The sequence below is a fragment of the Panthera pardus genome, unplaced genomic scaffold, assembly GCF_024362965.1.
Source record: "Panthera pardus isolate Hobbes unplaced genomic scaffold, ASM2436296v1 HiC_scaffold_17, whole genome shotgun sequence".
NCBI classification, from domain to species: Eukaryota; Metazoa; Chordata; class Mammalia; order Carnivora; family Felidae; genus Panthera; species Panthera pardus.
The window spans coordinates 64463644-64485411 of NW_026526732.1; the positions used below are offsets into that span (position 1 = coordinate 64463644).

At 38.4% G+C, this 21768-nt stretch overlaps 1 long non-coding RNA gene across 2 annotated transcripts in view; it reads right to left on the bottom strand.

The window, feature by feature from the left end:
* The window catches only part of LOC109263441 (uncharacterized), a 52707-nt gene that overhangs the window by 14760 nt on the left and 16179 nt on the right, over nt 1-21768 (bottom strand). For both annotated transcript variants that reach the window (XR_002078212.2, XR_008422948.1), the window contains exon 2: nt 15268-15430. This is a non-coding gene — a long non-coding RNA (uncharacterized LOC109263441). The remainder of the gene's footprint in view (nt 1-15267; nt 15431-21768) is intronic.

Consider the following 21768-nt stretch of genomic DNA (forward strand, 5'->3'; position numbering starts at 1 on the left):
TTCTTCAGGGTGGGACCTGTGTCCATCTTTCCTTCCTCCTAGCACCTAACATAATGCCGTGTGTGTGTGGCAGGCACTCGCCCAGTGTTAATTTATGAACAGGGCTCTAGACAGCTGTGGGCTCTGTTAGAGGCATTGCTGCAACAAAGACAAGCTAGATTCTGTGCACTAAGAATAGTCTATTCTATCTGGTAAAAAAACTCCTGGTTTCCTTCTACTCCTGAGGTTCTGCAGATCCAGGAGCTCAGAAGGATCCTTAAAGATCTTCTCATTCAATTCTATGCATCCAGGCATATGAATTGCCAAACTCTAGGTCAGCCATGAAGTCTCTTGAATCTTTTTAAAGATGGAGACTATTGAAATATTTTGTCAAATGTAGTTTCCTCCAAATATTATTTTATGGGTAGGTTTAATCAGTTATTTAGTTATGCTTGAGATAGCTGAGTTTCGCCTTGATTTTTCTAACACTCAAACAGAATGATAGTCTCCATTTAGGTGGTAGAAAGAAATGATAGCAGAAAGCAGTATGTTGAATTTACAAAGTAAAGAGGTTTATCCTCTAAATCTTGAATATACAAAGTTGTAGCTTTGTGAATTAATGTGACATACAGGTTTAAAATATGAAAATTAATGAGATTTTATAAAATCTCACTTATCAAGAAATAAACCCAAAGGACATCGATAGGCATGATATAGTTATGACTGATTAAGGTATATTTTTTCTTACACTGTAAAAGCTTTGTGTATAATGTACCTCCAAACGTTATTTTCTTTTAGGATAAAATGGAGTGAACACTCATGGTGACTTTACAATGTATGTGAATTTACATACATTATACATTACATACATATAATGTACCTCCAAACGTTATTTTCTTTTAGGATAAAATGGAGTGAACACTCATGGTGACTTTACAATGTATGTGAATTTACAATGGACACTTTAAAAAACTTCAAAACAATTAATTAAGGCAAATAAAAATGGACCCAAACCCCAAGCTTTCCTCCCAGGTGAAGGATGAGGCCGGATGTGCACAAGGATGCCTCTTCCTATATCATTGTCTTCCCAGAGTTTTCTATTGCGGGGGGAGCATGTACACAAATCCTTTAATAGGCCAGGAGGGCTTTGGAAGCTGAGGGTATAACGTTACCTGGTCTAGGAATTGTCTAGGTGCTGTAATGTCCAGGCTGTGGCTATTTTTAGCAGCAGTGCTACTGAGCAGCTGACCCCAGACACACTGTAGCATAAGGAATGCAAAGCCTGGGCATCGCTGCTGGCTCCACACAGGGTGAAAGGATTCTTCTTTCCCTTTTACTGCACCCCTCCCATCCTTTAAGCTTTCACTCTGTTGTAGGAGGAATTAAGCTTCTGAGCATGATCAGAGTGCATCAGTTGTATTTTTGCAATTGATTATGGTTAGTAAGTAGGCAAATATTTAAACAGAACACCCAACATAGCACTGAAATCCTGCTGTAAAGCTAGTTCTTCTTACCACCTGAAATATCAAATTTAACCGAGTCTAAGAAAACCCGAAACTTGAATGAAGCTAATGAATTTGAGTTCCTTGAGCAGTCAGTTTTGTATCAAAGCACTTAGTGGGGTTAAAATAATTTCATACTATATATTTCAACTTATTGAATGCTAAGTATAGAGCATTAAAATACAGTTTGTGCTTTATGTAAGAAGATGGAATCATTTCATGGTTTACTCTTTTAAATGTATCCCTTTAAAATAGATACATTCTAGTATTAATCCCCAATGTTCCCTTTCTTATTAGACATCAGGTCTGCTGATCACTGCTCAGGAGACCTTGTTGGCCCCATGTGTCTATAACATTACCAATTAGCAGCCCTGCTCAGATGCAACTTGTTACCAGCCACAAAGGAGGGATTTATTTTAAATCTGTCCAGGGGCGCCTGGGTGGCTCAGTTGGTTAAGTGTCCAACTCTTGGTTTCGGCTCAGGTCATGATCTCACCATCGTGAGTTCGAGCCCCACATTGGGCTCCGCGCTGACAGCATGGGACCTGCCTGGGATTCTCTCTCTCTCTCTCTCTCTCTGCCCTTCCTCTATGCTCTCTCAAAGTAAATATGCTGAAAATAATAAAAATAAAAACGGTCCAATTGTTTCTCCCACGATTGGGCTAAAAACATGCAGGTAGGGCTATATGAAACAAAGGATGATTTTGAAGTTGTTTAAATCATTCTAAAACTGAGAACAATTGCTGCACATTTTCCTGTATGCTTCAGTACCTCTCCTCTGAGTATAAGCACCCTGGAGACTGGAAGCGTTGTTTTGCTTCACTCCTTGTAAACTGCTTTGAGAGTCTCTGACATCATTAAGTCACATTTTAGCCCAGACATTTTGTGCAGACCTAAACTCTGAATGACACTTGCTCGGCTGATTAAGAGGGCAGTACAATATCTGGGAACTGCTCATAATGTGATACAAATGCCAAAGGGTTCAACTTGGACTTGAGATATTTTTGTATATCTCAGCTCTCATTGTTTTAGATTCTGCTGTGAAGATTTTATTTTTGTTTTCCTTCTGACGCACTTTGGCCTGGTTAATAATGCCTCAGGTCTGGGGCATATTTTCTTGAGAAGGATGGTATTCTTTGTTTCTGCTGTTTCCTCCCACTTGAACTTCCCACCTCCCATCTTCTATCCCCACAGAAGTATTTGCCTTTTCATTTGTTATCTGAAGAAAATAATACTGGACCAAATTTACAAAAGATACAGAAATCTAGATAAATTCATTTATAAGAGATATTATATCCTTAATGTTGTAGGGATAAGACCTAATCATTGACTTTAAGTATAAGAGCAGAAATAACAATATGGATAATAACAATGCTAACATTTGTTGCCACATTATGTTATGGCAGACACTGTGTAAGTTACTATTATTATTATTTTTTAATTTGAGAGACAGAAAGCATGAGTGGGGGAGAGGGCAGAGGGAGAGAGAGAGAGAGAATCTTAATCTCTGCTAAGCATGGAGCTCAACTCAGGGCTTGATCCCATGACCCTGGGATCGTGACCTGAGCCAAAATCAAGAGTCAGATGCTCGACTGACTGAGCCACCCAGGAACACCCAAGGTGTGTAAGGTATTTTACATTCATAATCTTATAAGATAAATTCAATGATTCCCATATTTTAAATGAAGAAATTGAGGCCCAGAGAGGTGAAATAATTAGTCTAAAATCACACAGGTCAAATGGGTCCATGGTAGGGCAAAGATTTGGACTGAATCTGTCTGACTCAAAGTGACATACATGCACAACACATTAAGTGCCTGTGTGACCTGGGAGCTTGTCAAAAATGCAGAATGTCAGGCCCTGCCACAAGATTGCTGCATAAGAATCTTCACTTAACAAGATCCCTCGGTGGATCATACGCATATTAATTTCATGAGCATGGGTCTGGAGAGATCCTGCATCTTTTAATGAACAAGTTACTTGTAAGTGTCTAGCAAGACCTTAAGGATATTGGCTTGGACTATCTTCTGAAGCAACCCAGTGTCCAGTCATAGCCAGTCATACCTTTGACATTCTGTCAACTAAAAGAGTGACAAAATCCTGACTCTGGAATCTTAGCATTGGCTTCATTTGAACCTTGTACTGAACATGCTAGTGATCATGACTGCATCACAAATGAAAGCTGAGATTCAACAAACCCAAGTTAGACTCTGTGGGGAGTCCCTGTTTATGACTGCTGTCCTTGTGTATTTGTTAACAGCGTCCTGTTTCTCAAACATATCCAGGTTTGGATGACAAAGGACACGGTCACCCTAATGGTGGTCAGGTAATTGTTACTTTTACACTTGCTTGCTAATAAATGGTTAGTGAATAAGCATATGTATGCTTATAAACAATGAAACAAAAACACACCAAAAAAAATCCACAAAACCTGTGTAAGGCATTGGGTGATAGGGTATTCAGTTGTGTAGAAGAATGTAAGAAAAGAAAAAATAATTCAAGACCTGGGTGGTCAGAAGAGCTCTGTGGAAAAGGTGACCACTCTTAGAAGTGGTAGGTTGTGATAGTGAAGAAAAGGAGCCCAGGAGAGCTCTTGAGGGAAAACTCACAGCCCTGCCAACCCATGCAGGCTGTGCTATGTTGAGTCTGTAAGTCCTCAAGGTCTCCATGTTTGCCAATAGTGTGAGGCAGCCTATGGCCAGAGCAAAAACTGTGTTCTGTTCACGATGCCTCCTGTGGGCCTTCTGGGTACTAAACCCAGTGGATTTGGTCTGCATTGACAGAGGTTTTGTGAAAATGTCAGCATTAGTTTCAAATAGGGGATCTTGTAATTTGTCAGAAACTTTATGGTTCACTTATCATTCCCGAGGAAATTACTTTGTTTTAGTCCTATCAGAGTAGGATGGGCATTATTATCCTCATTTTATTAGTGGAAAAAAAAAGTAAAGTTTACAAAAGGTTCATAAGAATAGTGTCATACTATATATTCTTTTTTGCATCTTTCTTTTTTTCTTGACAATATCATCAGAGTATTCTTACATGCTCAAATATTCTTTTATACCATAATTTTAACTATTTATATACATATCATCATATAGGTATGACGTGATTGCCTTAAGCAGTACTCTGCTGATAGGCATTTAGATGGATGATATTCCTCTAATATATGAGGGAAAGGTCTCTCCTATATTGTATATATTGTGGGAGGGAATTTGACGATATCTATTAAATTTAAAAATATACGTGTTCCTTGAGGAAATGAGTGTACATTTAAGCATTTGTCCATTAGAAATAGTTACACATGTGCAACAGCAACATTGTTTATATTTGCAGAAACATTGGGAACAACTTATACATTCATAAATTACAAATTAGGTAGATCATGGTACATTTATACAAAAGAATACTTTATAGTCATGAAAAGATCAAAATGTGCTGTCATGATTTCCAAAATATATTTTGAGTAAAAACACCAGATTGCAAAACAGTATGAACCCAGTTATTCAATATGTGAGTATAGATTTATTTAATCTGACACACATACAACATTTTTGGAGTATTATAAAACAGACCATAAAAAGTGATCTTTTGAAAGTTTATTTCGTGGGTGCATGTATATGTTGGGCAAGAACTAGACAGACATGCTTTGTACTTTATACATTTCTGGTTTTCCTTTTTTGTTTTCTGTTTTTTACTAATGAAAGAGTTTTTTTTCACTACCTCTTCCTTTTTTTTTTTTAAGTTTATATATCTATTTTGACAGAGAGCAAGAGAGTGCAAGCCAGGGAGGGGCAGAGAGACAGGGAGAGAGAGAATCCCAAGGAGGCTCCACACTGCCAGCGCAGAACCCCGGGCTGGGCTCGATCCTATGAACCATGAGATCATGACCCAAGCTAAAACCAAGAGTCCGAAGCTTAACCAGCTGAGCCACCCTGGCACCCCAGGTTTTCCTCAACTATAATAATACTTCTACAGCTGAGCCTTGAACAATGGGGGAGTTAGGAGCACTAACCTCCCACACACTTGAAAGTCTGCGTATAACCAAAAACTTTACTAATAGCCTATTGTTGACTGGAAGCCTTGCTGTTAACATAAACAGTCAATAAACACATTTTATATGTTATATGTGTTATATGCTATATTCTTACAATAAGGAAAGCTAGAGAAAAGAAAATATTATTTGGAAAATTATAAGGAAGAGAAGATGCATAGATAGTACTGTACTCTATCAAAAACACCTGCATATATGTGGACCCATGTAGTTCAAACCCATGTTGTTCAAGGATCAGCTGTATTTATTATTATTTTTAATTAAAAAATAAATTATTTTTTTCTGTGGAAGAAATAAACAAGGATCATTGTTAGGTGCAGACCCACTCTGCTTAGATCCTGACCCCTCAACATAGCTTGGCCGGAGTTCCAGTTGTATTTCAGGTGCTTTGTGCACTCCCATTCCATGGTTGGCCCTGCTCAGTGGGGCTGTCCTTACTCTGGGATCTTTCCTATACCCTTAACACCCTCCCTCCTAACACTGTGAGTAAGCCAGGCTGAACTGATGCCCCCAAACCCTCCCATCTATCTCACAGCCTGTGTTAGTCCTTCCAAACAAGGAGTTGTGAGATTTTTTTTTTTTTCCACACCTAGTTTTCTGAGAGATTAGGCTGTTTCCATAGTGTGATGAATTGCACAGCAGACTCTGTGCTGTTCCTCAATCTGGACCTCTCAGTACTGCACTCAGCAGATAGTTCTTGAAATTTCTGGTTTTTCAGTGGTTCATTTCCAGGGTTGATATGTGCTTTGTCCCTATTTTTATATTTCCTTAATTGTTTTTGGTCTGGATCAGAAAGAGGAGAGTTGTCTGTCTCTACTCATGCTGCCAAGTCTTGACTTGGAACTCACAGAGCCACCTAGCAGTGAACCCAGACCCAGGAGGGTATATCAGGCAGTGGGGCTACCACAAGCAAAGGCAGAGGGATTAGAGAAAGTAGGGTACATTAAGGATACTGCAGGTAATTAGGCCTGGCATGAAGGAGATGTTGTAGGATGTAAAATATTTGCCCTTAAGCCATTATTACAGCTCCACCTACCACACACACACACACACACACACACACACACACACACACACACACAGCCACCTCATGACTATGTCAAACAACACTGATTAATTGATTAATTTTGGAGGCAACCTCATAATCCCTCTCAAAGCAGACTCTAGCAATAGCCATCATCTGTGGCTATTGGTCTATAAGACAAAATTAATTTTTCCATCTTAGCTGTGAAACATTCCTTGAAGCCCCAGGTAGAGTTGGTCACCATTTTTGTAGTGTGACCCTATCTATTGCACTCATGACCAAGCTGACAATATCAAATGTTTTATATTCATTCTAATTTATTTAGTAAGCATACATTTTCACTAATCTTCCTATTCATCCTTGGCAGGCAAATTGGCTGGAAAACAACTAGTAGTTGAGAAAAACTTCAGGGCTGAAAGGTTCATTGCGATTTAAGAGGGGGAGATAGAGCCACTTTTCTCTGCTGATGTGTAATTTATCTCTTGAATGTTCCCTACCTTTACCATTGGATTTCCATTGGATTCCTAAGTCTTAATGTATTGTATTTGTTCTCAATGTTTATTTGCTGACAAGATCAGCTTTAAACCAATGACATGGAAATTTAGGGCATTTAAAATAGATGTTTTAATGTTAGTAGTTGGGAACCAAAGATGTTTATTTTCTAAAGTTATTTTTATTTCTGAAGCAATTAAGATGCACTTTTAAGTTTGACAGTTCACTTTTTCCCTTGAATGTATAGCCCCTTGGAGGTACTTATAGCCTAAAAACCTGCTGAAATGATGAATTGAATGTAACTCTTAAGGGGTACTCTTTGAATCCTTCAGGGCTATTTCAAATTCTCAGATCCATTTTCAATTAGAAAGACTTTTAATGGTCAGCATTGAAATGTTTACAGTTAAATTTAAATTCAGTTCTTTGTTAATGAGATGCCTTAAGCAACATTCAAATTAATAAAGGGAAAACAATATTTTCCTATAACTTTTATGCTTTTAAGTTTATTGTCCAAAACAGATAAAATCAAAAATAAAGAAAAAGAGCATTCTCTCATGATCTCATCCTCCAACATCTCCATCTGCTTTCATTTTTACCTTTTTAAGTTTTGACCTATGTAAAACAATTTTTAAAATTATACTATAACATAAAAATATTTATTTTTATTATTAATAGAGATTACATTCTACATCTAATGACCAAGCTGCCCATCTTTGTAAATACCAGTTTATTTTCTGGTGTCATGTTTTCCATACCAAGATTTCTTGGATTCTCTCCAAACTCCTTTTCTGGTGTGTTCTCTCATTGAATTTACATGTCCCATGGCCTCATCATTCTTGAAGTTATCCTCTCATTCATTCCATAAAGTAAAAGACAAGAGAGCTCCCGAATATTCAATATGTTGGCTTTTTGAATGACCAAAGGTGATGGGAACTTCCTCTTTTTCGATACCGTAACTCTAGACTTACCGAATTTCTGTTTGTAAAACATGCTTTTATAAGCCTAAAATATTTGACACTGGATGAAACTGAAATTTTTGTATCCAGTCAGCACAGCAGATCTATCTCAGTTAAAAAAAAGGGAAAAAAAGTAATAGGTTTGCGCCAGCAGATGCTTGGCTGTAGAACTGGCTAGTGAGTCCCATGACCCAGGATGACTTGGTGAAGAGGATGCTTCACCCTGTCTTTCAAGGTTACAAGAAATTGTGGCCACTAAAGACCTTGTACAGGAGGAAAACTTTTCACTCCTTTTTTCTAGGTTCTTTGGCTGGCCTAGTAATTAAACTGATATAAGACAGCTTAACAGGAGAAAAACAAATTTAATTTTGTGTGTACAGGAGTTCATAAAAAATATGAGACTCAAAGAAGGGACTAGATCAAGCAGCTTGTATACCTTTTAGACAAAGAAACAATAACTTTGTGAAGAATAGACAAGACAAAGGGGTTTGGATTTAGGGTAATAAATTAGTAAAGCAGTAACAAGGATTGTTTACACAGCCTTCTCGGCCCTAAATTCCTTATCTCTGCTCTGCTGATAAGGATGCCTGTCTTCTTCCTGGTACAGGGAAGGTAACTTTCACTTGGGATATTATTTCCTGTTTTCAGAGGACAAAGGAGGTCAGAATGTCCTTCTGTAACCAGCTATTTCTTAAGTAACTTTAATTCAAAATAATTGATATGCCAAAGTGACATATTTGGGGGGGGGGGAGCATATTCTGTTCCCCTTCAGACTGACGCCAAGAGGTTTATTTCTCTAAAATACACTGACCTTGAAAACAAGGCAAGGGTTACTGTTTCTTTATGAGAGCCCTAAATGTAATTCAGACATTAACTCTTACCAGATTTGGGCCACAAAGCAACTTGTAAAAGGTGATTTTTACTTTTAAAATCAAGATTTATAATTTTTTTCTATACTGTCAAACTTTAAATTTTCCTCATGTATGTAAAAGTTCATTGATTTTTGTGAGATAATTTCTAGCAATATTTATGAGCAGCAAGAATTTAGAGTTTGCTAGGCACTTGTCTGAAAAATGTTTGTTGAAGTTCTTTGAACCTCCTGTGAATTGGGCATTGTTACTCTTATTCCCACTTTTCAGAAGACAAGACTATTGCACAGAAAGTTTAGTAACTTGCCCTGCTTACATGGAGGGGCCAGCAGGACAAATCAGGTGGTCTGGTTCCAGAGCCTACGAACCTAACCACCAGCTACAGCAGCCTCCCAACCTGCAACACAGCAAGAATGAGAGGCTTGTTCACTAGTTGAGAAGTCTGTGAATACTTGTCGTGGAAACCATGGTTGCATTAATGGGAAATGGGTGATGATAGAAACACAGTGTTTCAGAGAAGGCATTTACATTTCAAATTATTTGTGAACTACAGCAAAGCCATCCCTCTTTCGGAACCTCATGTAGGATGCAAAAGAACTGCTTGGATGTATTTCTTTAGCAGAAATGGGGACACTTTCTGGGTTTGGGCGGAAGCCCTCTCAGGCTGTATTTTAACCTCACATTCCAGATCATACCCTTGGTCTCTTCACACAGTATCCAGACTCTCTTCCCTCATCTCTTTCAACATAAAGCATTTTACCTGTGTTCTCCTCCAATTAATGATTATGTCTTCATTATCATGCTAAGCATCAACACGTATGCTTCAGTCTAAGCAAAACTCATTAGGAAATTTAGGGTAAATTTAAATTCCAGGCCCCAAAGCATCTTTCAGATTTAGACGTGACTGAAAGAAACAAAGAGAGGCTGGGAACACAGTAGTTGAATATGAGGAAGAAAAATAATCCTCCCTAAGATTTTGCCCAGAGCCCCCCAGATTGTAACTTCCTGCTCCAGGCATCTTCCTCCTCCTCCTCCTCCTCACTTGGGCTGGCTGGCTTTGGCTGGAGGGAGGACACTTGCCTTTAATGGAGAGTTGGTCTACCTTTGATTCAGCTGTTTGGGTTCCTTGAACTAAATTAGAAGTGCCAATCAAAGCTATACCCCATCCTATCTAGTTAGGATCTTTTCACTTCTTTAATAATGGTGAAATAAGTCATCTCCATTTAAGCCAGAGTGGAGTAGGCCTGAGAAGAGCTATGTTGTTTGCTTAAAACTCAGTATGGGTGAAACAAATCCAAGCATACTGCTACTGCATTTGAGGGTTTGTTTCGTTTTTAAGTTTTTATTTAAAAAATCTTAACAGGTGAAAAAAAGGGAAAAATTATTTCAGATTCAAAACTTGGACTCTAGGTTGGTTTAATAAACCAAGTGTTTCTGAATATTGTGGAAATTAAGCAAGAATCTTTAAAAATAACCAGTTAGGGGCGCTTGGGTGGCTCAGTCAGTTAAGCATCTGACTTCAGCTCAGGTCATGATCTCACAGTTCATGAGTTCGAGCCCCAGATCAGGCTCTGTGCTAACAGCTCGGAGCCTGGAGCCTGCTTCAGATTCTGTGTCTCCCTCTGTTTCTGCCCTCCCCCAATTGCACGCGCTCTGTCTCTCAAAAATAAATAAACATTAAAAAAAACCCACTTAGATTCTGCTAGTAAAGCCAACAATAACAACAACAGCAAAAACAGGAAGCAGCTGTTTGTAAGTGGGGGCTGCTCCATGAATGGAAAAATGAAAGACCCAGGGACGTAGTACCAAGAGGCAAGAAACCAGCAGATGCACTGAAGAAGCCCAGAAGAGAATGAGAGAGATTCATGTGTGCTTGCGGATTCTTGGCTTCTGTCCTGCCCTTGAGTTGGTTTCTGTTACAGCAACAGTTGCCTTCACTAATACCATAAATAATATGAAAAGCTAGAAAGCCTTAAAAGTGTCATTCATGACATACCTTCTGTAGAAAGAAGTGTATTGGAAACACTGAAATGCCAAAATTTGTTTGTCTTTCAAGGTTGAATGATGAATGTCCTCATGGGGACATTTCTCAGGCCAGTCAGTCCTCAGCACCCAGAGGGGAATGGAAGTTATCTAATGGTAGGAAGAGGTCACAAAGTTACTGCAAGAAGGCACAATCTTGTTAGGGTGTGAGAGGGTGCATACCTCCATTAACTCATTGTTCTCTTTGACTCAGGGAGTTCATCACTTGTGTAGAACAGAATATTGGGGCATTTCAAGAAGGACTTGTAGGGCAGGATACTGACAGGAAGACGTCATCCCTACTAGACCTCCTATCCTGACAGCACTTCCCAACTCCATAAGATGATCAAAAGAAACTAGAAGTAGTGAATGGAAGTAGAGCGACATCAAGAATTTAGAATAACTTGAAAAGAAACAAGGTAAGATTTACATGGGTAAAATATAAAGGAATATCTCTTCTCGAAGTTGCTTCAACTGGTAAAACAGAGAAGAGGTGTGAAAGTGTGTGTATTTCAGGCACCTGAAAACAGTTTGAGGAAGAAAAAAGAATGAGTGGATGAAAATAATGTGTAACTGGTATAATTTGATTGTGAGGCACATACACACAAATGACTTGAGAAAATAAACGTGGAGAGTGTGGGATGTGAATGTTCAGACTTGTTCAATTTGGACACTTCATATTCCTATTATTTTGTTTTCTTGTTGATGCCCTAGAAACATACATTGAAATATTCCTTCAGCATCCAGGAGAATCTAGAGAGTCAACCCTTCCTGCCACCAAGGAAGGAGAAACTAGTTTTAAGATTTTAAGATTTAGGCTCTGGGTATAATGGGTCTTCATGGCTCATTGTGAAAATACAAGAGGGAGTGTAGTGTTTGGGGAAAGAAGCAGAGTGGCATGGATAAGCCCAGACAAGAAGGAACTTCTTCAGCCTGGAATGAGGTTCCCCTGAGAGCAGGGAATAGGAGGGGCTCAGAGCTTCTGGGTAGTTCCTGGGCTGGCTGCAAGGTGAACCTATGGAGGTGAGGTCATCAGTACCGCAGCTGCCAGCCTCCTGGGAGACTCCTGTGTCTTACTCCAGGCATACAATCAAAGAGACTAACAGATCATGTCAGACATGATTAATAAAGATGCCTGCAGCAACCTTGATAAAAGGGGTATTAGAGGACTTCTTCCTCCAGGTATCATGAATGTTTTCTGATGAAAACATTTCTGTTTTCTGATGAAGCTCTGGGATGGAATTAATGACCCAAGTAGAACTGACCTCCAGTGAGATAGGTTCTGTGGCAGAACATGGATCGAATTAATGAAAATTAGGTGACTTTGACTTCATGTTTGAGGTTTTGGACTGGGTTTCTTACCAGCTATGTAGTTTTAGCCAATATTGGCCTCTGTCCAAACACTAACAATGCACCTGCTCTTGTTTTCTGTGAAGGTAATACACCCTTCTCCATGAAGGGTGTATCTTTTAAAAAAATTTTTAATGTTTATTTTTGACAGAGAGAGAGACAGACAGACAGAGAGTGAGAGAGAGAGAGATGGGGCACGAGTGGGGGAGAGGCAGAGAGAGAGGGAGACACAGAATCCAAAGTATGTTCTAGGCTCCGAGCCGTCAGCCCTCCGACGCAGGGCTTGAACTCATGAACTGTGAGATCATGACCTGAGCTGAAGTTGGATGCTCAACTGACTGAGTCACCCAGGTGCCCCCCCTTCTTTTCTTTTCTTTCTTTCTTTCTTTCTTTCTTTCTTTCTTTCTTTCTTTCTTTCTTTCTTTCTTTCTTTCTCTTTCTTTCTTTCTTTCTTTCTTTCTTTCTTTCTTTCTTTCTTTCTTTCTTTCACACTTTGTAATCCAACATCTGCACTTTTTTTGGTCTTATGGAATCTAACAGAAATACTGAGAGTGAATAAGATTACTCTAGATTTATGGGATTCCCTCAAATATAGGGAATTACTCCCTACCCATCATTCTTTAATTCTGGTTTAAAAGGGTTAGTGTTTATATATGATGAAGGTTTATTTGGATAGGGCCAAACTTCAGTGCATGGGTCACAGATTTCAGATATCTCTCCTTCTAAATAGACTGGATATAGGAAACTCAGATTTATATAAGCAACTGATCTGTTTTGCACAAATGGAAGATTGGAATTTAAAGAAAAAAGGTTTTGGCTGAGGTAATTCCTGGCTATAAAGTGATATCGAAGTCCCATTTTTTTCTTTTTTGTGTTAATTCTCCAATAAAAGGCCTAGGGTGTGGAGTAGTAAAGTAACTCTGATGATAATTTAGGGGTCTTGCCTTGAGAGAAATTTCTGTGAAGTAGAAGCAGCAGAGGGCAGATTTGGATTTGATTTGGGTAAGTGCTATGAATGCTGAAAGCTTTGCAAAGGTAACGTTCATTCCAAGGTGGAAACCAGCACTGTCACAGACATGTGGCTTTGTTTGCACAGTTTGTTGGAAGGCAAAAGGTTAGAAGGGCTCTGAATTCATTTGAAAAAGTTATTTTTCCTAATGATAAAAGCATTATGTGCTCAATTGAGGAAAATGGAAAATAAAATGTAGAGAAGAAAACAAATCCAATTTCATCCAGAAATAACTATTATAACCACTCTGGTTCATTTCTGTATATTCTTTCTCTCTCTCTTTCTCTTTTTCTCTCTCTCATGTGTATTCCAAGATATATGCTGGAAATATACTGTAGATACTATTTTGTATCCTATTTTATTCACTCAATAATAAATCATCAGCCTTTTTTTGTGTCCTTAAAAATTCTTCCCAAACATCATTTTGTATGAGTTGATAATTCATCAGAAATGTATAGCATAACTTAACCATTCTGCCTTTTTAGGGATATTTTTATGTGAAAATCATTGCACATAAACCTTAGACATACTTCAATTATTTCCTCATGACAGAACCGTAGATGTGGAATTATTTGGGGGGACAGAAGATATAAACTTTCTGTGGCTCTTAATTTATATTATGAAATTGTTTTCTAGAAAAGTTATAGCAGTTTATGCAAGAATGCCCATTTTATTATATCTTGTATGTCCTCAACAGTATCTTCTAAAACTCTTTGTAATTTGAAATGCTTAAAAAATTGCAATTGTTTGAATTTGCATTTCCTTGGTTAGGAATGAGCTTGAGCATATTTCTTATGTTTATTAATCATGTACATTTTTTCTTCTGTAAATATATCTTTTTACTTGCTTTTCTATTGGGGGTTTTAGAGTTTTTCTTAACATATATATTGAAGATGGTAATCTTTTGCTATATTTGTGATACACGTTATGAATTGTATGGTATATATGTTATTTCTATACTAAGACTATTAACTCTCTTTGTTGAAGTCTGTGTTTATCTCATGTACATATCCTCCTCTGAAGTTCTTATCAATTCTTCAAGGATGCAGTCGAATCTTATTTCCTCCCAAAAGCCTACCAAAATCCCTGGGGTGAAATGAAGCCTCTCTCCTTCCATGCTGCCGCCATATTTGGTTTTGTTACTCTATAGCATTTGTTTTCATCTGCTTTAGAAGAAAGCTTCCCATGTTGGAAAGCAGCCATTCTGTTTTACTCATTTTGGTACCCTGACAGTGCCCACAATCCTTCGCACAAAACAAGCGTCTGATAAATACTTGCGTTAAATGAAGTGAAATCAAAACCATGATGGCTTCACTTTCAAAATAATAGATCCTTATCATCTTGCAATTGCATGTGCGGTAGACTTGACAAAATCAACTACAATCTGGATGAACTACAAAAACAACTTGCCATGAATTTTTCTCTCATAACCCAAGCATAGGCTGTAGGGATTTATGACTCTCGTGTAGTTTGGTTGAAGTTAGTCACTCATATAAGCTTTCTCTAAACTATAACCATGAGCTCATATAATTAAATTTCACTGGGAAAAATATATCATAAAAGCCACTCTAGGTGACATGGTTATAAAAAAGAAATAGAAGCTAGACAGGCACACTTAATCACAACTTCTAATGGGATTAGAAATATGAAAACAACAACCCAAACAACAAAATATCCTAGAAGGCTGAGTTAAAATTGCCCAGAGTGATTCTGAGTGGTATAATTTTGTTTTATTGGTACCCAGGGCCTGTAAGGATACAGAATAGAATGATAAACATAACCAATAAGTAGTACAGTACATGGTTTGTGGCAGATGATTCACCAGGAATACTGATATAAAAGATTAACTTCAATTTTAAAATTCAAACCCTCAATTTTCTTTGAGAATCAAGAATTACCATGAGTGCTTTTGTTTTGTTTTGTTGTTAGGAAAATTCAAATGAAAATAGGTCTAAAAGATGGACCAAAAGTGGAGCCTGGAGAGTACTGTTGAAGTGTCAATAATGGGATTACTTGTGCCTCAGTCTCTTTGGCTCAGCAAGAGTGAGGATTCACCTGGTATCTGGGTGCACTCACTCCTCCAGGCTGACAGACTCTCTCCCCTGAGACCATTGCTCTTGTGGGGTAGTGATTTCAGAGTAGGTAGATCCTCCAGAACCTTAAGAAAGGAGAAGACCTTAAGAAAGAAGAAAAACCTTAATGTAGGATGTGCTATTTTCTTAAGCCTTGAATTTCAAAGTGTACAATCCAGGTGTGAAGCAGAAGAGGTGTGGAACAGGCAACTAAATTGTTCCTCCAGCAAGATAAAAGAGTTCTAATATTGAGTCAGGGAGATTGAAGAGAAGTAGACTTACGTGCAGCACTCTGCTTCTCCAAGCCCTCCTTCCTTCCTGTCCCAAGAACAAACTTCTTTGACAGGCCTTACAGCAGAGAACACAAGGGGAGCTGTCTCCCATTACTTTTGGGAGATCCCCAGTGTAAAGGGACTTTTTCTCAGCAAATGTTCCCATGGCCACAGGCATGGAAAGTCTAACAGAGATGGTGTTGAAGGGCCCGTGTGAGTGCTCACTAAAAGATAATAACATTACGAGGGGGGATGCTGGGTGACTCAGTCGGTTAAGTCTCTGACTTCAGCTCAGGTCATGATTCAGGTTTCACTAGTCTGAGCCCAAATCAATTCTCTGTGCCCTTCTCCCTCTGTGTGGGCGCATACGCACGTGTGCGCTCTCTCTCTCTCTCACCGTCTTTCTCTCTCTCTCAAAAATAAATAAACATTAACAAAGATAACATTATGGTCAGATTTATCATGCTACTTTGAATAATAGTAGAACAATTGAATTTTAGAACTGGAATGGACTTTAATGATGACCTAGTCAAACTCTCACATTGTACTGATGAGGTGGTCTCACCAGAAAGTTTAATTGCTTACCAAAGGAACCCAACCCTTTGGTGGCAGAGTCCGGATTAGAATCCAAGTCTTCCAGCGCCCGGTGCTCCTGATCTCCAGGACTCCAACTCCCATCCCCAGGCTGTCTACACTCTAATCCCAAGCATTTCTTTCATGGTTTTCTAATTTTTTTTTTACACAATTAAAAATGTTTTATTAAGGCCCATACATAAACAAAGTTATTTTTAAAAAGAAAAACAAACCCACGGAAGGACGAGGATGAAGGGTAACAAGCCTTGGCCCCTCCTTGTATCCCACTCTACAACTATGTTAATGTTTCCCCAGTCCTCTTGCACTCCTTTCCGCCTTTATCTCAAAATAAAATGCTGATGTGTTTCTTGCTAATTTATCATTTTCAGATTTTTGCTTATGGATTTGGTAAAAAAGAATCTAGTTCAGTCTAGTTCCATGACTCACACCATCATTGTCACTTATTACTACTGACTCTCTTTACGTTTCTGGGCAGAGTATCGTGTGTGTGTGACTCATTCTGTTTATCACAGCCTTATGTAGAGCGTTGTTATATGTCTCTTTATTATTTTTAAAAAAATACATTATTTGACATGTAATTCAATGTATATTATGTGCTTAATGCAGTTTTAACACATATGTCTCTGATGCTTAATGATACATTGTTCAGTTTTGCTTGTTTTTGAACTTTAAAATGCTCATAGTAGTATATTGTAAGCGATCTTCTTGGACTTGCTTTCTTCACTCAATATTGTATCTCCAAAAGTAATCAATTGTGTTGCATTTTTCAGAGTTCATATTAACATCTTTGTGATATTCAGTTATGTGAATGCACCACAATTTATTCATCCATGCTGCTGCTATCCCTATGGACATTTGTTTTTTTCCTTTTCTTCCCTACCTTCTATTATGAATACTGAGGTAGGAGACTTCTTGTGTCTCCTGGTGGGCATATGCCCAGAGCTTCTCTTGGGTACATAGTCAGGAGTGAGACTACTGGGCCACCTGCTATAACAATGTTCAACTTTTAGAGATATTGCCAAATTGGACTGCCTCTCACCAGTGACATATGTTTCCATGCATCTAACATCTCTCCAACATCACTGTGAAGTGACATGCTAATGAAATGGACATTTTTTATGTTTTGTATGCTTATTGGACATTAATTTTATTCTTCTATGAAAAGCCTATATACACTTTTTGTTGATTTTTCTGTTATATTGTATTTTTTCACGTTGATTTGTAGGGGTCATTCGTGTATTATGAATACTGCTCTTGTTTCTTATATGGTATCATAAGTCAGGGTACTTCCAGGAAGAGAAATCACACCAATTATTTGAACAAGGAAAATTTAATATAAAGAATTATTAAGTAGAAGAAGGTAGTTATCTACTAAAAGAAGTGAAAGATGAAAGTGAGAAGTCCAGAAGTAGCAGGTGCTTAGCCCCCCCAACCTCTCACTGCCAAGGCTGAGATTCAGACCTCTTCAGAGGGAAAGTCCTCTTCAAAAGCCTTCCAGTGGTGAAGCAATTTATGAGAGGGTGTGATCAGAGCTAGTCTGTTAGAAATACCTGCCAGTGCAAAAGGTGTGGGCATGATAGGTGTGGTCTCTAGAAGTGGTTCACCATTGCTGGAGAGTGAGAGTTGGTCTGTAGAAGTAATCAACCATTGCTGATGTGGGGGTGGGTGTGGGGCAGGAGGATGGCCAGAAGTTGTGTCTTTTTATTTTTTAAATTTTGTATGTTTATTTATTATTGAGAGAGAGAGAGCGCATGAGCAGGGCAGGTGCACAGAGAGAGAGAGGGGAACAGAGGATATGAAGTGGGCTCCCCTCTGACAGCAGAGAGCCCAATGTGGGACAGTAACTCAGGAACCATGAGACCATGACCTGAGCCAAGAAGGATGCTCAATTGACTGTGCCAGTCAGGCTCCCCCAGAAGTTGTGTCTTAATGCTTAATTAGAATCAGATTAAACATTATTGGTAGGACTTCTTCATAGGTGATACAGTATACTGATGATCTGACTGCACCAGGTATGACACAACTAATGAATGACAAGTTAGTTCTTACTATCTCCTGGAAATCTCCATGATGAACCCACATTTTCTGTTCACTACTAGATGATCAGTGGGATGAAATTTTGCCCTCTGAGAATATATTTTTCCTCACCAATATGTAATGGTTTTTATAATTTTTCCCCTTATCAGATAATACATTGGGAATCACAAAATGATGATTATTCTAATGCTATAGTACTGCATTTGTTAGCCTGCATTCTTCTGTAAAGCAGTACTTTCTTTTGACTTTTCCCTTTTTCTTATGACAGAAAGCAGGCAAACACTCAAAGACTAATTGGATGATGTCAAAAAGATACAAAAGTCAGCCAGAAGAAACTCCCATAGGCCAAATTTTGGGATAATTTGAGCACCAAAAAAAAAAATGAGGATATAATTAATTACAATGTATTCGATAAATAAAATCCATAAGTCTATAGGGATATAAAGAGCACCGAGAGAAAGAGATATTTCAGCTATTGGATTTAAACCACTTACATTTTTTTGTTACGATAATTGGTATATTGGGATTTATCTTTACATCTTAATTTTTTGACATCTATTTTTGTTCCACTTCTGTGCTTCTAGTTTTGTCCTTATTTGTTTTGGACAGACTGATTTTAGTTGTTAGGAATTATTTATTTTTGCTTTTTTCTTATTCCATCTTCCTCCTCCACATATGCTGAATTTATACATTATTTTCATTCATTTAGTGTTTGTCTCTGAAAAATAATTACTTATCCTTCTTTTTTAAAAATTTTTTTAAATGTTTATTTATTTTTGAGAGACAGAGACAGAATGCAAGTGGGTTAGGGGCAGAGAGATAGGCACAGAATCTGAAGTAGGCTCCAGGCTCTGAGCTGTCAGCACAGAGCCCAACGCGGGGCTCAAACTCACGAGCTGTGAGATCATGATCTGAGCCAAAGTCGGTCGCCCAACTGATTGAGCCACCCAGGTGCCCCTACTTACCCTTTTTATGATAAGAGCAATGTGCCTCCCTCCTGTACACACAAAGACCTTATCACACCAACTCCAATCACTTCCCTGTCTGGTATACTAATATAGTCCAGCATTTTAGTTCTTTTTTTTTTTTTTTTAAGCATTTAAAATTAGAAACTATCATCATTAGGGGTGCCTGGGTGGCTCAGCTGATTAAGTGTCTGACTCTGGCTGAGGTCATGATCTCATGGTTCATGAGTTTGAGCCCCACATTGGGTTCGGTGCTGACAGCTAGGAGCCTGGAGCCTGCTTTGGATTCTGTGTCTCCCTCTCTCTTTCTGCTCCTCCCTGCTCATACTCTGTTGCTCTCTGTCTCTCAAAAACTAAAGTAAAATGTTACAAAAAAAAATTTTTTTAAAAGAAAGTATCATCATTATTTTATAGAGAAAATTTTTGTTTGGATTTATATTTATGTTTATCATTTTATTAATTTACCACCCTTTCCAGAATCTTAGACCCCTCTTGTAGTATCATTTTCCTTCTTCCCAAATTACATCTTCTAGTAGCACCTTTAGTAGGAAGTTATCAGATTTTGCTTATTTGCAAATGTCTTTATTTCACTTGCATTCTTTTTTTAATTTTTTTTTTTTTTTTTAATTTTAGAGAGAGATACTGGGAGAGGGGCAAAAGGAGAGAAGAAGAGAATCTCAAGCAGGCTCAACGCTCAGCATGGAGCCTGACATGGGGCTTGACCCCAAGATTCTGGGATCATGATCTGAGCTGAAATCAAGAGCCAGACACTCAACCGACTAAGCCACCCAAGTGCTCCTCACTTGCATTCTTAAAGAAATAGTTTTGCTAGGTACCAATTTTGAGGTTGGTTATTTCCTCTCACCACTATGATATTATTCCACTGTCTTCAGAATCCTTTGTTGCTATTGAGAAGTATGTGTCTTTCTAATCGCTGTTCCTTTGTGTTCCTTTTAATTCTGCTTTTTAAAGATCTTCTCTTTGTTTTTAGTGTTCTGTAATTTTACTACCATGTATTTCTACTAATTTCTCTTCTAAGACTCTCATTTTATATATGTTAAGCTCTCTCATTTAACTCTCCCAATTCTTTAAAAATTTTTTAATGTTTACTTATTTTTGAGAGAGAGGGGGAGAGAGAGTACAAACAGTGGAGGGGCAGAGAGAGAGAGGGAGACACAGAATCTGAAGCAGGCTCCAGGCTCTGAGCTGCCAGCACAGAGCCCAATGCAGGGCTTGAACTCACAAACCACGAGATCATGACCTGAGCTTAAGTCAGATGCTTAACTGACTGAGCCACCCAGGTGCCCCTACTCTCCTAATTCTTTAGTGTCCTTTTATTAGTCAAGATTCTCTAGAGTAACAGAACCCATAGGAGGTGTACACACCCAGACCCACACCCACACCCACACCCACACACACACCTGATGGGGAGGTAGGAGAGAGAGAGAAAGAGAGAGAGAGAAAGTGAGGGAGAGGGAAGCTTGAAGAGTCCAAAATCTGTAGGGTGGGTAAGCAAGCTGGTGACCCAGGGAAGAGTTGTAGTTGGAGTCCAAAGGCCGTCTGCTGGCAGAATTCCCTCTTCATCAAGGAGGTCAGTTTTTTCTATCAAGGCCTTCAACTGTTTGGATAAAACCCACCAATGTTATGCTTTATTAAAAGTCTACTGATATAAATGTTAATCTGATCTAAAAACTACCTTCACAGACACACCTAGAATAATGTCTAACCAAATATCTGAGTACTGCAGCCCAGCCAAGCTGACACATAAAATGAACGATCATAGTCCTGTTCATGTTTCTCTCCTGTTTTTCTATGATGAACTCTGAACACTTTGTTTGCATCGATCTCAGTCAGTAGCTAGTCCTCAGGTGCTTTTCAGTTGTATACAATCTGCTATTTAATAATTAATTGAGGTCTTTTTTTCAACAAATATATTTTCAGTTTCTACAAGTTATTTAAAAATGCCACTGTTTGGTTGATCATATTTGTCATTCTTCATTTTTTAGACCTTCTTTGCATAACTACTTCATATTCTAGACTTAATAAAATTCTAATATCTGTAATCCTTGGGTTCAAAATCTGTTGTTTGTTGGCGTTACATTGTAGTTTGTTTTCTCATATGATGTTCTTGCATTATAATCCCACTGATTGATCCTAATAGGTGGGAATCCTGTGGATCTAATTTGGGGAGTGTGGAAGATTTCCTGTGGAAAGGGTTTGCTTCTGTTCAGATGATGTCCCTAACATGGTATCATTTCAGCTCCTCATGGTACAGACTGGCCTCATCACAGAGTCCCAGGCTTCCCAGCTTCCCTTCCCCACCTGGCTAGGTCAAGGTTCAATTCCCAGATAGCAACACTGCTGTCTGTAGCCACTGCCAGAGTATCCAGATCTTTGGTCTCAGCTCCACATAACTGCTACTCTATCTTAGCTATCACTACGAAGAAAATGGTATCATGTATGATCAATAATGATAATAAAGATAGTAGCATTAGCTGACTTCTTCTCTCCTAGATGGTGTACATAAGGAGAAGGAGGAGTGAAAACTATGAATGTCCAGCTGAGAACATGCAT